The 14,507-nt window shown below is 38.7% G+C and overlaps 1 protein-coding gene across 2 annotated transcripts in view; it reads right to left on the bottom strand.

Annotated features, from left to right (window-relative positions):
- The window catches only part of LOC141521779 (mitogen-activated protein kinase 6), a 44,458-nt gene extending 31,230 nt beyond the window's left edge, over positions 1 to 13,228 (bottom strand). For both annotated transcript variants that reach the window (XR_012478060.1, XM_074234669.1), the window contains exon 1: positions 13,055 to 13,228. The gene's annotated coding sequence lies outside the window, so the exon portion shown is untranslated. The remainder of the gene's footprint in view (positions 1 to 13,054) is intronic.
- Between the last annotated feature and the right edge of the window lie 1,279 nt (positions 13,229 to 14,507).

Below are 14,507 nucleotides of genomic sequence, written 5' to 3' on the forward strand. Positions count from 1 at the left end.
CTGAGTGAGATGAGCAGAACCAGAAAAACATTGTATGCCCTAACAGCAACATGGGGGTGATGATCAACCTAGATGGCCTTGCTCATTCCATCAGTGCAACAATCAGGGACAATTTGGGACTGTCTGCAATGGAGAGTATCATCTGTATCTAGAGAAAGAACTGTGGAGTTTGAACAAAGACCAAGGACTATTACCTTTAATTTAGGGAAAAAAAAAAACCTGTCATCTTATTGTCTGATCTTGCTATCTCTTATACTTTGTTTCTCCCTTAAGGATATAATTTCTCTCTCATCACATTCAATTTGGATCAATGTACACCATGTAAAGACTGACAAATTGACTTCTGTGTGAGGTAGGGGGAGGGAAGTAAAATTAGGGGAAAAATTATAAAACTCAAAATAAATAAAATCTCTATAGTTCAAAAAAAAAGCTGTTTCTGGCAGTCTCAATATAATGGAGGGTACTTTTGACCTTGTTTATCAGACTAAGACTTAGGAACAAACACAAGGCCTACCACATCACCTTTAACCTTTTGATGGTCACCTTACAGACCCAAGAAAGGTAGCTTCCTCCCAAGCTAAGAACAATTGAGCTTCAGTCAGAGGTCCTGAACAGAACCCATTACTTAAAAGGTCCTCTACTCACATCAGCCATCATCGCCATGATTCCCCTTATTATACAATTATCTGTGACTAAAACTAAGAACTCAAGGGCCTTAAGAAATTATACCCAGCTCCCCCCACCAAGAGGCAAGGAAAAGCAAAAATCAACTTGAAATCAATTAATACTCTCCCCTAAATTCACAAAATTTATAATTCTCTAGGCATAAATGTTTGATTTCACCCCACCCACAATGGACACCAAAGACAACAATGATACTTTTGGACTTGCCTAGAAAGAGATTTAAAGATAAGGGCTAGACTGGAAAGAATTAATTACAGGAACTAAGTTGGCTTGACCCAGTCTGCTTCTCTAAATCTGATACTGACTGCTGTTCCTACCATCACACAGATCTTCTCTTCTTCCTTCCCCTCCCCCCCCAAGTACTCTACACCACTTGTCTAATTGGGGGTCCTATAAAGGTCAATGCAACTGATGTGACCTAGGCAAAAATGACAAAAAGTAACCCAATTTGTTTATTCCAAAGGAACTAGATCTCCTGCCTTCCTTAACCTGGAAAGTCAGTTATCTTGGATGTTTAGTCAAGAAAGAAAAGTATAGCTTCAATTAACATGGTCAGGGTGAGAGTCTTATATAGCACACTTTGGTGGAATTCCCTCCAATCTCCTCTCCATTGATTCAATCACATGTATTATATTAAAGCATGCCATCTGATTTCACTCAGAAAGATGACCTCCAGTCCTTCCCCTCTTCCACAGCAATCTCAATCCCAACTTGGCCATCCTATTGCCAAATATACAAGTATAGAGGCAAACAAATTCAGCAAACTTCCATTCCCATGATGAGCATGAAGGTAAGGGCAAGATTATAACTATATAATCTGGGTATTGGACACCTGTTCACAGCTGTCATATATAGCACCTCCCTCAAATCCCTGAGCACCTAGAGCTGGGACTTAGTCATCACTCAGACCCACAAAGAAAACTCTGATTGAAACTGTGGCAGAAGACACCAATGGGGTACAAAAATCTAGATCTTTGAACAGATCTATACTTTGGTTTTAATTGTTAGGAAAGCATTAAATTTCTATTATGCAGTGCTCTAGAACTACTGATGAACTCAAAGATCTAAGTCTCGGAAAGAATAAACAAACACCAAATTCAAGAACCTTAGAGACTAGAGAGAATGAGCCTTCCAGGTGGTGCCCAAGTAGTGTCTACAATACTATTAACAACAACCATCACTTTTATAGCGATTTAAGTAGACACAGTATATCATTTGGTTCTTAAAACAACTCTGTGAGAAAGGTATTATTTATCTCTACTAAAGGATGAGATGAGAAAATTGAAACTCAAAGAGGTTAAGTGATTTGCTCAGTCATAGCTAGTGTATATCAGAACTAAAATTGGTATCTAGATCGCTACAGATTCTTAAAGCCATTATTCTGCTCTTTCCAGTATACTAGAAAATGCCTCTCAGCCTTAGAGATAATGTCTTATTTTTTTCCTAAATCCCTCCCACCCCAATCCCTGCTGGAATACTATTATCTAAATGCTTTTGTAAATGCTAGGTGCAATTTGTCATCTACAACAGATAAAAATATGTTGGTGAGTCTGCTATTTATTATTACTAAGCACTCAGTTATTCTGTATCCATAATCCATCTTGAATGTAAGCATAAGAACTCTGGGTCTTGACTAGATAATCTTCTTGTTGAATAAATAATAGAATGTTTAATTTTTTTCCTAATGGTAGTGACTATAGAATTCATTCATCCTAACATTCATTAAGCAATTACTCTTTACTATACACTAAGTTAGGCCATGGGGATGTAAAGACAAAAGAAAAATCCCTCCTATAAAGAAATTTGCATCGGGGAAGGAAAGATGAAGAAAACACAAAGATAAAACAGATCAAACACTAAGTATTTATTCAGAACCTACTATTTACCAGGTATGGTGCACTAAGCCCAAAGGATACAAAAAACAGAGTTTACACTCCAATGGGAGACTGTTGAACAGGTATAAATACAAGACACACAAAACAAACAATAACCTTGGTGGGAGAGCATGGTCAGTGCAAAGGCCCTGTGTGTGAGGAATAGCAAACAAGCACTATGACTAATCAGAGTGCCAATACCTTAAAAGAGAAAAGACCAGAATAGTAAAAAGTCAAGTATGACAAGACCTGGAATTTTTTGAATAGTGCATGTATCCAGACCTGTATTTTGGTGGCAGAATGGAAGATGGACTGGAGTTCTAGAGAAAAGTAAATGAGAGAAATCCAATTACAAGATTCAAATTTTTGCAACATTCCTGGTAATGTTGCAAAAGGTAAGGCCTACTATCAGGGTAATGGGACATCTGTGAGAGATGTTGTAGAGATGCTACAACTGCTAAGTAAATGTGGGTTGAAGAGTGAGATAGCAAAGGTTACATCAAGGCTGCAAATGTATAGATAACTGAAAGGCAATTCCTTGCTTTCTAAGAGGAGTAGTTTTAGGTGAATATATGAGTTCTGTCTTGGACATGTGTTTGGAATGCCTTCTAAAAGAATAGGCAATGATAATGCATGATGAGAGCTAAGGAGGTAGATTATAGTCAGATAAATATATATGAGTCATCTGCAATGGATTAACAACTCCATGGGAGCTGATATCACCAAGTGAGAGAGTATTGAGGGAAAAGTAGGGTGCTCAGGGAAGACACTTGGGGGCACATTAACAACAGACAGACATGGGAGGGATTAGAAAGGAGAAAGGTATAGATTGGGATAAGCCTTCTTTAAGAGGCAGCATCTGAGCTAAGTCTTGAAAGAAAGCTAGGAGGTTTACAGAGAGGAGGAGACTTGGCAGGCGGTCTGCACAAAGACTGGAATAAGAGAGGAGTATACAGGGTCAAAAAAAGTACCTAAAAAAGAAATGTGTTTTAATTTTAGAAAGGTAGGGTAGAGATAAACAGAAGACTTTGTATTTTACTGTAAGTTTCAGGCTGAGATTGCCTTGTTTCTGTATATGCCTAGAATCTATGCTTGATTGATGAACTGATCCTGGGGGTCGCAAAAGTATCACTGGAACTTCTTTAACAAGGGAGTAACACAGTCAGGTCTATGCTCTGGGATTATGAATGGTAACTGAATGAAGATAGATGGAAAAGGGGAAAGGACAGAAGCACACACACACACACACACACACAAACAAAAGGATTTAGCAGGCTATTACAATAATCTAGGCTAGATGTAATGAGGGCTTAAACTAGAGTGGCTGTGGTGGGAGTGGAGAGGAGATTGATGAGTGATACTGTGGGTTGAGATCAGCACAAGAATTGATAAATGACTGGATACCATGGTTAGAGAAGTTATTTTTTTCTTAATCCCGCCCTCCTTGTGCTCATCCACTAATCCCTTACCTAACCTTAAAGAGATAATGTATTCAAGGGACAGGAAAATAAAGGACATCCAGCATTTTCTTTTTCCAATCTCTATTGAGTATCTAAGAATGCCTAGTGATAAACTGATTCCTCCTGTTCCCATTCATACTTAATTCATTTAGAGTTCTTTTCACTACTTTATTCCTCATCTCCCTCTCACAGCTTCACATTTTTAACTTTTCCCTATCTCTGCCTTGCAATTGATTTACTCATTTCTCCCATATCCTATCCTACTCCCACTTCCTCTGATGTTATCTTTCCTCTTTACAGTTAGAAAGATTAGTTAACATGTGAACCTCAGAATATTCTATTTAATTTCAGAAGAGGCAGAATCAAAGAAAACACAAATCTGTCTTCAAGCTGTTTATACTCTGAACATACTCTTCATCCACTGGAAGTTCACAATAGTAGAAATATAAACAAGTTATTCTCAATAAGTAAATGGTCAGGGGTGATAAAACAAAGTTCTTTAAAAAAACACAAACTATTAATAAACATATGAAACACTGACAATCACTAAGAGAAATAAAAACAGCCTTGAAATTTCCTTCCACACCAAGCAAAAGATGGGAATTGTCAACGTTGGAGGGGTTTCAGAAAGATGGATGAAGTTGCTGGTGAAGTTGTGAATTGGTTCCACCACTCTGGAAAACAATTTGGAATTATGGAAAGAGTAAAACATTCACTACCTTAAGATCCAGAGTCCAGTATTTAGCTTTTAGTGTTTGAGACTCACACAAAAAAAAGTTATATTAGCATTTAAAGGAGAGGATTTATTAGCTGGGGAAAAGATAAGCAAAGTTGTGATTCACAGAACAGAATTTTGCTGTGGTGTAAGAAATGTGTAATTTTTTTTTAAAAAGGGAAAAACACAGAAAGATACAGGAAATGATACAAAGTGAAGTAAGCAGAATCAGAAAAACATCATTCATAATGACCAAAACTGTAAATAGAAAGAACAGTAACAACAAATCAACAATTCTGGGAAATTGTATTAGTCAAACTTGGCTCCAAAGAGATGGTATTTCTACTCATTTGGAGTACTAGGGGACTATGTAACAATGCATGTCACACTGCTTCCATGTGCTCATTGGTTTTACTGAATTGTTTCTTTTTTCTCTATTTTTACTTTTTTGTTATATACTCTCTGGAAGCTGAAGAGGAAAAGAATAAAAGTGTGAAATATAAAATGATGCAAAACCAAAAAATATCAATAAAGTTTCTTGAGGCAATTATGTATCATGACATCTCTCCATTCTTTACCTAGCATCCTGACAAACTTCACCTCAGAAAGTTTTAAGACCAAAGAGTAACTTGATTTTGGAGTGTAGCTGGACACATCCAGTGTGATGAACAATTAGATACACAGTAGCTTTACCATAATTTAGTCCGGGGGGTCCATGTAACAAGCCTGTGTTTTGTTCACATTTTTTTTTAAGTTTTTGCAAGGCAAATGGGGTTAAGTGGCTTGCCCAAGGCCATACAGCTACGTAATTATTAAGTGTTTGAGGCCACATTTGAACTCAGGTACTCCTGACTCCAAGGCCAGTGCTCTATCCACTGCGCCACCCAGCTGCCCCAAGAAGCCTGTGTTTTGAATGAAAAAGTGATAAGGGAAGCTTTATATGATATAACATTCTGAAAGGTCATGACAATAAGCTTAAAATCAATATTATGCAAGATTAAAAGTTACAGAGCTACCAACAGGACCTTTTTATTACTGACCACTGCTACCAATAGCCTGTTCTAAAAGATTCTAACAGCTTGTGAAACCTCTGCACAACTTTCAAGCTTAAACATCAAAGCTTAAATAACTACATTAGTTTGCTGAGCTATACAAGGTTAAGAGGGACAGCAAAGTCATGCTGAGCAAGTCTGAACAGAACAGCATCTCTGGACTCTCACCCAACAGGTCCTAACATAACATAAGTCATTCACTTGCTACAGACTTCTCTAAAGCTTTTCCTAGCATATGACTTTGCTAAAATTCATAATAAAATATACCTAAAGAGAAAAGATGCAAAATAGAAGCAAGATGAAATAACTGCCAAAGGCAAACCACAATGTTCATCAACCAGTTCATGTCCCCCCTCCCCTTTCTAGTTACTAAACACCCACTAGTGACATAAAAATCAGGAAGGAAAAATCCTAATTCAACAATATCATAATTTCACTAATAATAACAATAATAATAATAAGGCTTTACCTACTACATGGGAAAAAGAAAAGATATTCCAATAATATAGTCTTAAAAGGTATATTAATTTAATTATACCACAAAAGTTTTCATAATTATCTCCATATATTTTATCCCCCTTTTGCTACTTGATAACCTACCCAAAGAACTGCATCATTTAAAGAAATTACATTCAAATTCATCAATTTAGCTGTGGCAATGTGTAGTGAAAAATTCAAAGCAGTAGGTAGGCATCTGGGCACTGTGAATGACAACCCATTCCTTTTAAATAGAGCAAAGTGCTACAAGATAAAATGTAGCAGACTACCTAATTCATAAAGGACCTGAGTTTGATTCTTTATTCTGTTGCATGAACTTAAGTCATCTTATCTCTCTTTCTTAGCATCAGCATCATCATACAGAATTGAGAAAATTGGTTTAATTATTTTAAGGTGTCTTTCAGATCTAGATTTATGATTTTATAATCTCTTAGAAGAGAAGGGGGAGGGGGCAGCACAAGAGAATAAGTAAGACTTCAGGGCTAAAACTATGGATCGGCTGTCTAAAGATGGGGGGGAAGAGGCATTCCAAGCACAGAATATAGATTATGGTCTTTTTTCCCCAAAATGGGTAAAGCATAAGGAGGGCTTTTTGGGTCAATGTTCTCTTTACTTGAAATAATCACTTCACCAAATTCCATTATATTTCAAGTTCATCCCAACCCTATATAAACTCAAACTATGATATCAATTTAAAATTGGTGACCAAACAGCCTCCAAACACCAGGGGTCCCTTCCTTTTCAAGAAAGACAAAGACCTATAAAACCTAGGACCTCTTTTAATGATTTGTGAAGAAATACATTCTTCAAAATTAGAATATTAGAACAAAGGTTGTTTGAATTTCTTTTGGAATCTTTCTAAGGAAGTTGTGTTTAAAACAAAACTGACTATATACTACATAGTGAATATTTATCTAATATATACTCTATGTTATTAATGAACTAATGAGTTCTAACTAGATACAGTTCCATAAATAATAGTCTCCTAAAAATCAAACACAAAGTACAATTATCACATTCAAATCCCACACACTCAAGAAAAATTCCTTAGAAAGCAGGATTAAACAGTATAGAATCTTTTAAATGAGGTAGATGACTTTTTAGCAGACAAATTATATTATTTATCTGTGCATATCTGGTTTGACTTAGTGATATCATTAGTAGATGTATGCCCCAGAGATCAACAAAAGATGGCAATGATCGGTTGTCACACAAATATTTGTAGCATCCTTCTGTTATAGCACAGAACTAGAAATTAATGGAATGCCTATCAATTAAAGAATGGATGAATAGATAATGTGTGTGTGTGTGTGTGTTTGGTGAAATAAGAAAATGTTTTTTAAACCTGGGAAGATTTGAACTAATGCAGAGAGTAAACAGAAAACCAGGAAAACAATAATAGAATAAAAATATTATAAAGAATAGCTTTTAGGGATGGCTAGGTGGCACAGCTGATAGAGCACCAGCCCTGGAATCAGGAGTACTGGGAGTTCAAATCTGGCTTCAGACACTTAATAATTACCTAGCTGTGTGGCCTTGGGCAAGCCACTTAACCCCATTTGCCTTGCAAAAAACCTAAAAAAAAAAAAAGTTGTCTTTTTTTCCCCCTCTGGAATTCTTTTGCTACTAATTGGACTTGATTCTTCTCTCACAACATGATCAATATGGATCTACTGTTTAGCAGGGTTATAAATGTAAAGCTTATATCAGATTACTTTCTGTGGGGTGGGGAGAGGCAGGGGAGAAAAATGTAAAACTCAAAATTTTGCACTCAAAAAAAAAAGATTGGTAAAAACTGCTGTTGCAAATAAAATATTGTAAAAAAAGGGAAAAAATAGCTTTTAAAGATTTAAAGACTGGGGGCAACTAGGTGGGGCAGTGGATAGAACAATGGCCCTAGAGTCAGGAGGATCTGAGTTCAAATCCTAGCTTACCTAGCTGTGAAAGATTGTGATTAACACAATGATCAACATTACTCCAGCAGTCCAATGATGAAGTATGATATTCACCGCCCTTCTGAAAGAGGTGATGGATTTGAGATGCAGAATACTTCATATATTTTTGGACATGGTCATTGTATTAATGTTTTGCTTAACTATACATACTTGTTGAAAAGCTTTTGGTATGAATGAACACACAAGTTCTGTTAAAAAAAAACCCAAAGAAATAGAAAGAACACTCCTGGCAATGAGAACAATTTGAGCAAAAGTATAATACAGTATATGTTTGTGGGAAAAGGGTCTGTGGAGCTGGAGAGAAATAAAATGCACAATTTTGAAAATTCAGTTGAGTTACAATATAATTTTAGAAGTATATCTATATAAGATATTGTATTTCAGTTGTTTCAATCATGTCAAGCTCCTGATGAGTCCTTTAGGATTTTCCTGGTAGAGATACTGAAATGGTTTGCTGTTTCCTTCTCCAGCTCATTTTACAGATGAGAAAACTGAGGCAAACAGGGTTAAGTGACTTGCCCAGGGTCATAGAGCTAGGTAAATATCTAAAGTCAGATTTGTATATAGGAAGAAGAGGTTTCCTGACTCCAGGTCAGGTAAGCTATCCACTGTGACAACTAGATGCCCCCATAATGGATAAGGGAAGGTTATTAGCCATCTACCCAACCACTAGTAATGCCTCCAACTGTATAGGGAAAATAGTCCTAGAACTTCACTTCCAGGTTTTCCTATTACCTTTTGCACACCAGCATCACAAGATTTTAATAGAGAACTTGTAACACTTATAGCAGAAGCCACTCACTCACCTTTTTTTTTTTTAGTTTTTTAGTTTTGTTTTTTTTTGCAAGGCAAATGGGGTTAAGTGGCTTGCCCAAGGCCACACAGCTAAGTAATTATTAAGTGTCTGAGACCGGATTTGAACCCAGGTACTCCTGACTCCAGGGCCGGTGCTTTATCCACTATGCCACCTAGCCGCCCCCACTCACCTTTTAAGGAAACTAGTTGAGTACTACTGATAGAAACAGCTCATTCTCAAAAATTAGTTAAGATTTTTCTAAGAAGGGGGAAGCTAGGTGGCGTAGTGGATAAAGCACCGGCCCTGGAGTCAGGAGTACCTGGTTTCAAAACTGATCTCAGACACTTAATAATTATCTAGCCTTGGGCAAGCCACTTAACCCTGTTTGCCTTGCAAAAACCTAAAAATAAAAAATAAAAAAAAAAAAAAGATTTTTCTAAGAAAAAAACTTGAAGACTAATCAATTTTGTATATGTTGATTACTCCTATATTATACTTACCTATAACAAATGAATATTGTAAATTCACTCTAGGTATTTAAGCTTAATACAAGTGCTACAAAAATTACAAAAGGAAAAGACCTATGTGTGTAATAAAAATTTTATATATAAAAATTTAATTCAAGTTCTAAAAAGCTCATCTGAAAAGTCATTATAAAAACCAGACCCAGAAGTTTAATTCCTATAACAATATTTTGAAACCTACAACTAAAAAGAGTAAATCATTTTTAAAAACTCTTTAAATATAAAACAAAATAAGGGGGGGGGAAATCATCTTAAGTCTTATTGCCAATCTTATTTTAAGCCAACTTGATAAACACTGTGGGTTTTCCAGTTAGTCAAAGCTGTATCTTATTACCTAACTCCAATCTAAGCCCTAATTTTGGAACAGTATGCTCAACAGTCTATCATGAAATCCTGACAGATGAAAAAGTAAATGAGTGGCTATCATGTTGGATCTATTTAAAATACTATTCATTATATAAGAAAATAAAAAGTCTGCAAATTATTTTATTTAGCATTTTTCTAACAGACTTTCATTAAACTGAAATCCTAATGTTTAGTTATATTTTCAATTAGTTGTTGGCACTTTTAAAGTAGTTACTTAATTTATTGCTAGGTAAATATTGCAAAAATGTATAAACAGTAAAATATTAAGCCATTTTCCATCATTACAGAATAAAAATACTATACACCTTTCATAAACAAACTAACAAGTCTCTCAAAATACTCCTAGGTGAGCCAATTAACCTCACTAGGAAACCTTCAGAAAAATCTTTTAGAAATGATATTTGAGAATGTAGTACTTAGAAACAAAAAATATACTGACTTGTTTTAAGATAAGAGATTCAAAAAATCCATTTCATATTTTAAAATATAGTTAAAAACACAAATCAAAAATACAAAAAAGCACTCCATAGATAAAATATTAACTTTTTTCTTTTTAGAAGAGGCAATATCACCAGAAATATTATGTATTCTGAACCAAATTTAGCCTAACTAAATAAAATACAGTATACTTGGAAAGGGGAGGGGAAAAAAAAAAGAGCCACGTTGCAGTCAGGCTGAGTCATCATGGAACTCATAAAACTTGCTGTTCTTCTAAACTCCCTCCTATGCTAACCCCCTCAAAATAAAAAATGTACATTGAGTCAGCAAATGCTGCTTTTATCAGTCTATGAAAATTCTCAGAATTAATGCATATGGTAAAAACAATGCAAAACTTTTTTTTAAGGCTGACAGCATCAAGTACCTGTTAAATTCATAAAATAAAAATCAACATTTCTTCCACTCAAAAGAAAATTATTTTTTGATGGTCAGACTGGATTGAGAAAGGAGGAGGGGGTCAGTTTTATTTAATTTTTGGGAGGGATTTAGTGATCAAAGAAAGAAACCATTCTATTTCAGCTTTAAAGGGTAGAATTGTTAAGCTCCAGGAGGGGGAAAAATGATCTTTCTTATCATCCATTCGTATTATCTATTTTCTTTCCCAGGACAGAGGTTTGCATATAGCTTACAATTAATAAACAGATGTTCAATTAAAATATACTTCTGCAAGTGCTGAACTTCTGAGATCAATAAACAGTATTATATTAAGCTTTTACTTATATTATTTCCATTTTTCTAAAGTTTCTTTTTACACAAGTGGGATAGATACAGAGAACAAAACCTAACATTCTCAAGTCTGGCACCTTTCATAGCTTTTATTTTATGACCCACTTCATGACAAAAAAAAAAGTGCCTTTAGAAAAGTAAAGCAAGGACGGATAGGTGACAGTGGATAGAGCACAGGACCTGGAGTCAGGAGTACCTGAGTTCAAGTCTGACCTCAGACACTTAATAATTACCTAGCTGTGTGGCCTAGGGCAAGCCACTTAAGCCCATTTGCCTTGCAAAAACCTAAAAAACAAAAAACAAAAAAAAGGAAAACAAGAAATATTAAAGAGTGTTTTTACTAAAAGAGTGTTTACTAAACAAAGTCTTTAAGGTTTTTTTTTCAGATTAAGGAGGGAAAAGAAAGTACAAGCAAGTCTGAAAAGTTTCCAGTAAGTGCTCTGCCCTGGATCCTTGATTCTTCTAGTCAAAAAATTCTATCAAAGAATCATATTGTGAAAATTAGATTTGTTGATTGATTAATAAACTCAAAAAAGGGAACATAAATCAATTCTTAATTTGTTCCAAGTAAGCAAACTGAAAGACTAGTCAAACAATTTGATAAGTTGTTTGATACTGCAATCTAGTCCAAATGATGTTATTCCAATACACATTAACTTTTTCCCTCCAAACTTCTAAGAGATTACAACAAAGTTGAAAATGAACTTTTAAAAACAATCATTTTAGCAGTTACACAATAGCCTAAGAAACATATCATTGAATTCCTAATATAGTCGGCCGTTCCTTCATCGAACCTTTTCCAAAGGGTTGGCAAAAGAAAAAAAAAAGTCTTTTCTTTTTATAGAATTTAACTAAACAATCCTTTCCAACTGAAATTAAATGAAACGTTTTCCATGCATCAAGGGAAATCATGGGTCAGAGTTCAAAAATAAAGTGAGGAAACTCTATAGTCAATTTCTATAGTAACACTATAGTAACTAAGTCTATTGTGAATTTCAAAGAATTGGAAGAACTAGGTTTTATTGTTTTTTATTGATTCCGGTCTCTCTCCGGGTCGCCATCCTCAACAACTTAAGGGAAACTGACCACTACGACGGGTCCCAGCGGCCACTGAGGGCTACTCGAGTCAAGTTCTCGGGTGCCTCTGCCTCGAGGGGAGTGGGCCGAGGCGGAGTCACGGTGGGGGTGGGGTGGGGGAAGATCCGGGAAACTGGTTTCAGCCAGGAAGGCGTGAGAGTCCCGTCACAGGGCGCCCCGCACCGCAGACCTGTCCTGGGGTTCCCCCTCCGGAGGGGCGGGGAGCGGGGAAGGGGGGCGCTGAGGGAACCCTAATTCTCCAGGACGGGGGGCAGTCCGCAAGGACCGTAAATGCCCGGGGCTCGGAGTCCCTGGGGAGGGCAGGGGCCGGCGGGGCCCGGGGGGGGGGTCGCACGGGGCGCAGGACGCCGCCGAGTGTGGGGCAGTCCCGGGCCGGAGGGGGCGCCCAGTCCCGGGGAGGGGGGGCCCCCGGGGCGCCAGCGGCGGATCGGAACCCCGGGGGGCGGGGGCACAAGTTCTCGGGCGGGGGGAGGGGCCTCCCCGCCACCGGGCCACCCAGGAGCCAAGTCCGAGCCCCCCCCCCCGGGGCCGAGAGAGAGGGGGGCAGAGGCGGGGCCGGGCCGGCGCGGGAGGCTCCGGGGCCCAGGCGCGGCTGAAGCCGGGCGGCGGGCCGGGCCGGGCCGGGCGGACAAAAGCGCCTTTGTTCGGCGGCGGCGGCGGCGGCGGCGGGCACGGCCGCACACAATGGAGGAGGGGGAGGGGAGGGGGCCGCGCCGGGCCGGGCCGGGCCCCGCCGGACTCGGGGCCCCGGCCCCCCCCGCGCCCCGCCGCGGCCCCAGGCCCCCGCCGGCGCGCCCGGCGCACTCACGGGACTTCTCCGACTCATCGAGGCAGTGCGGGGCCCGCGGGCAGCCCCCAGGGCGGGCTCCGGTCTCCGGCGGTGCTGGCGGCAGCGGCGTCTCCGAGGCTCTCGCTTTGCCGCAGTCGCCGCCATGTAACCCCGACCCGAGAGAGAGGGCGAGGGAGGGCGGGGGAGGGGAGGGCGGCGGGGGCGGGGCCGCGGCGGGCCCCGCCCCCGGCGCTGCGTCACAGGCTCCGCCCCGCCCCCGCCGGCTGAGCCCGGGGCGCCCCACGCACACGGAGCCCGCTCTGCCCGTGCCCGCTCTGCCAGCGCCCGGCGGGAGGCGCCGAAAGTGGTGCGGAGGAGGGGACAGGCTTCCTGGAGAAAGCCGGGCTCCAAGGAGCTCCGAGCAAAGGACACGGACATGAGGGCGAAGGCTCCCAGTCCTTGAACTTTTTAAATTTTGAAATTTTTTGACAAATGGATTTCAATATTCTTTTTTTTTTTATTAAATATTTTACTTATTTTTAGTTTTACAATTTTTTCCCCCAATCTTACTTCCCTCCACCCCACAGAAGGCAATTTGTCAGTCTTTACATTGTTTCCATGGTCTACATTGATACAAATTGAGTCTGATGAAAGAGAAATCATGTTATTTCGATATTCTTGACTTATTTTTGTCATCTTAAGTATTAATTACTTGCATTCAAAAATATTACTCAAAGAATCGGCCAGCTCTATCATTTGCTTTCTTTGTGACCTTGGCCAACTCATTTTTCTAGGACCTTGACTTATTTGTTCTTCAATTAAAAATATATATATATTTTTCTCATACCTGCCTCCCCAAATGAAAGACCATATTAACAGTAGACAACCAAAAGGGTCTATGACCAAAAAAACCACAAAGATTGAAGAATCTAACCTCTCTACATTCTTGGGAGTATAATCTACTAGGCTACATTCTATCTCACCTAGCCAGGTTATGTGTTTGCTTTTCTTTGTACTCTTAGTGCTTAATGCTTGTAGTCTGACTCATAAGCTTTGGATCCAAAACTACTCATCTCTACAATGTTACCTCTAATATGTTTGAAAGATTATTATGTAGAAGGAAGCACTTATTTTGATCTACAGATCAAAACTTGAACCAATGTGTGTGAAGTTATAAAGAAAGGCCAATTTTGGCTCAATATAAAGAATTTTCTTTTCATCATCAGTTAACCCAAATGGAGTGGGGTGCTTATTTATATAACACCTTGAGAGCATCAGATTGAGTCAGAGGTCCTGGTTTCAAACCCCAGCTCTACTAATTGCTATTTTTGTGACTTTGGATTAAGTCATTTCCCCAGATCTTAAGTTTCCTCATCTATAAAAAGACATCATCATTTTCTCACACCTTATACTATTAAATGAAAGATCCTACAGAGCTTCAGGTACCTGAAATATTATTTCTAAAATAGAATAGCTCAAAGCCTTCCAGTTT

The sequence above is a fragment of the Macrotis lagotis genome, chromosome 4, assembly GCF_037893015.1.
Source record: "Macrotis lagotis isolate mMagLag1 chromosome 4, bilby.v1.9.chrom.fasta, whole genome shotgun sequence".
Lineage (NCBI taxonomy): Eukaryota > Metazoa > Chordata > Mammalia > Peramelemorphia > Peramelidae > Macrotis > Macrotis lagotis.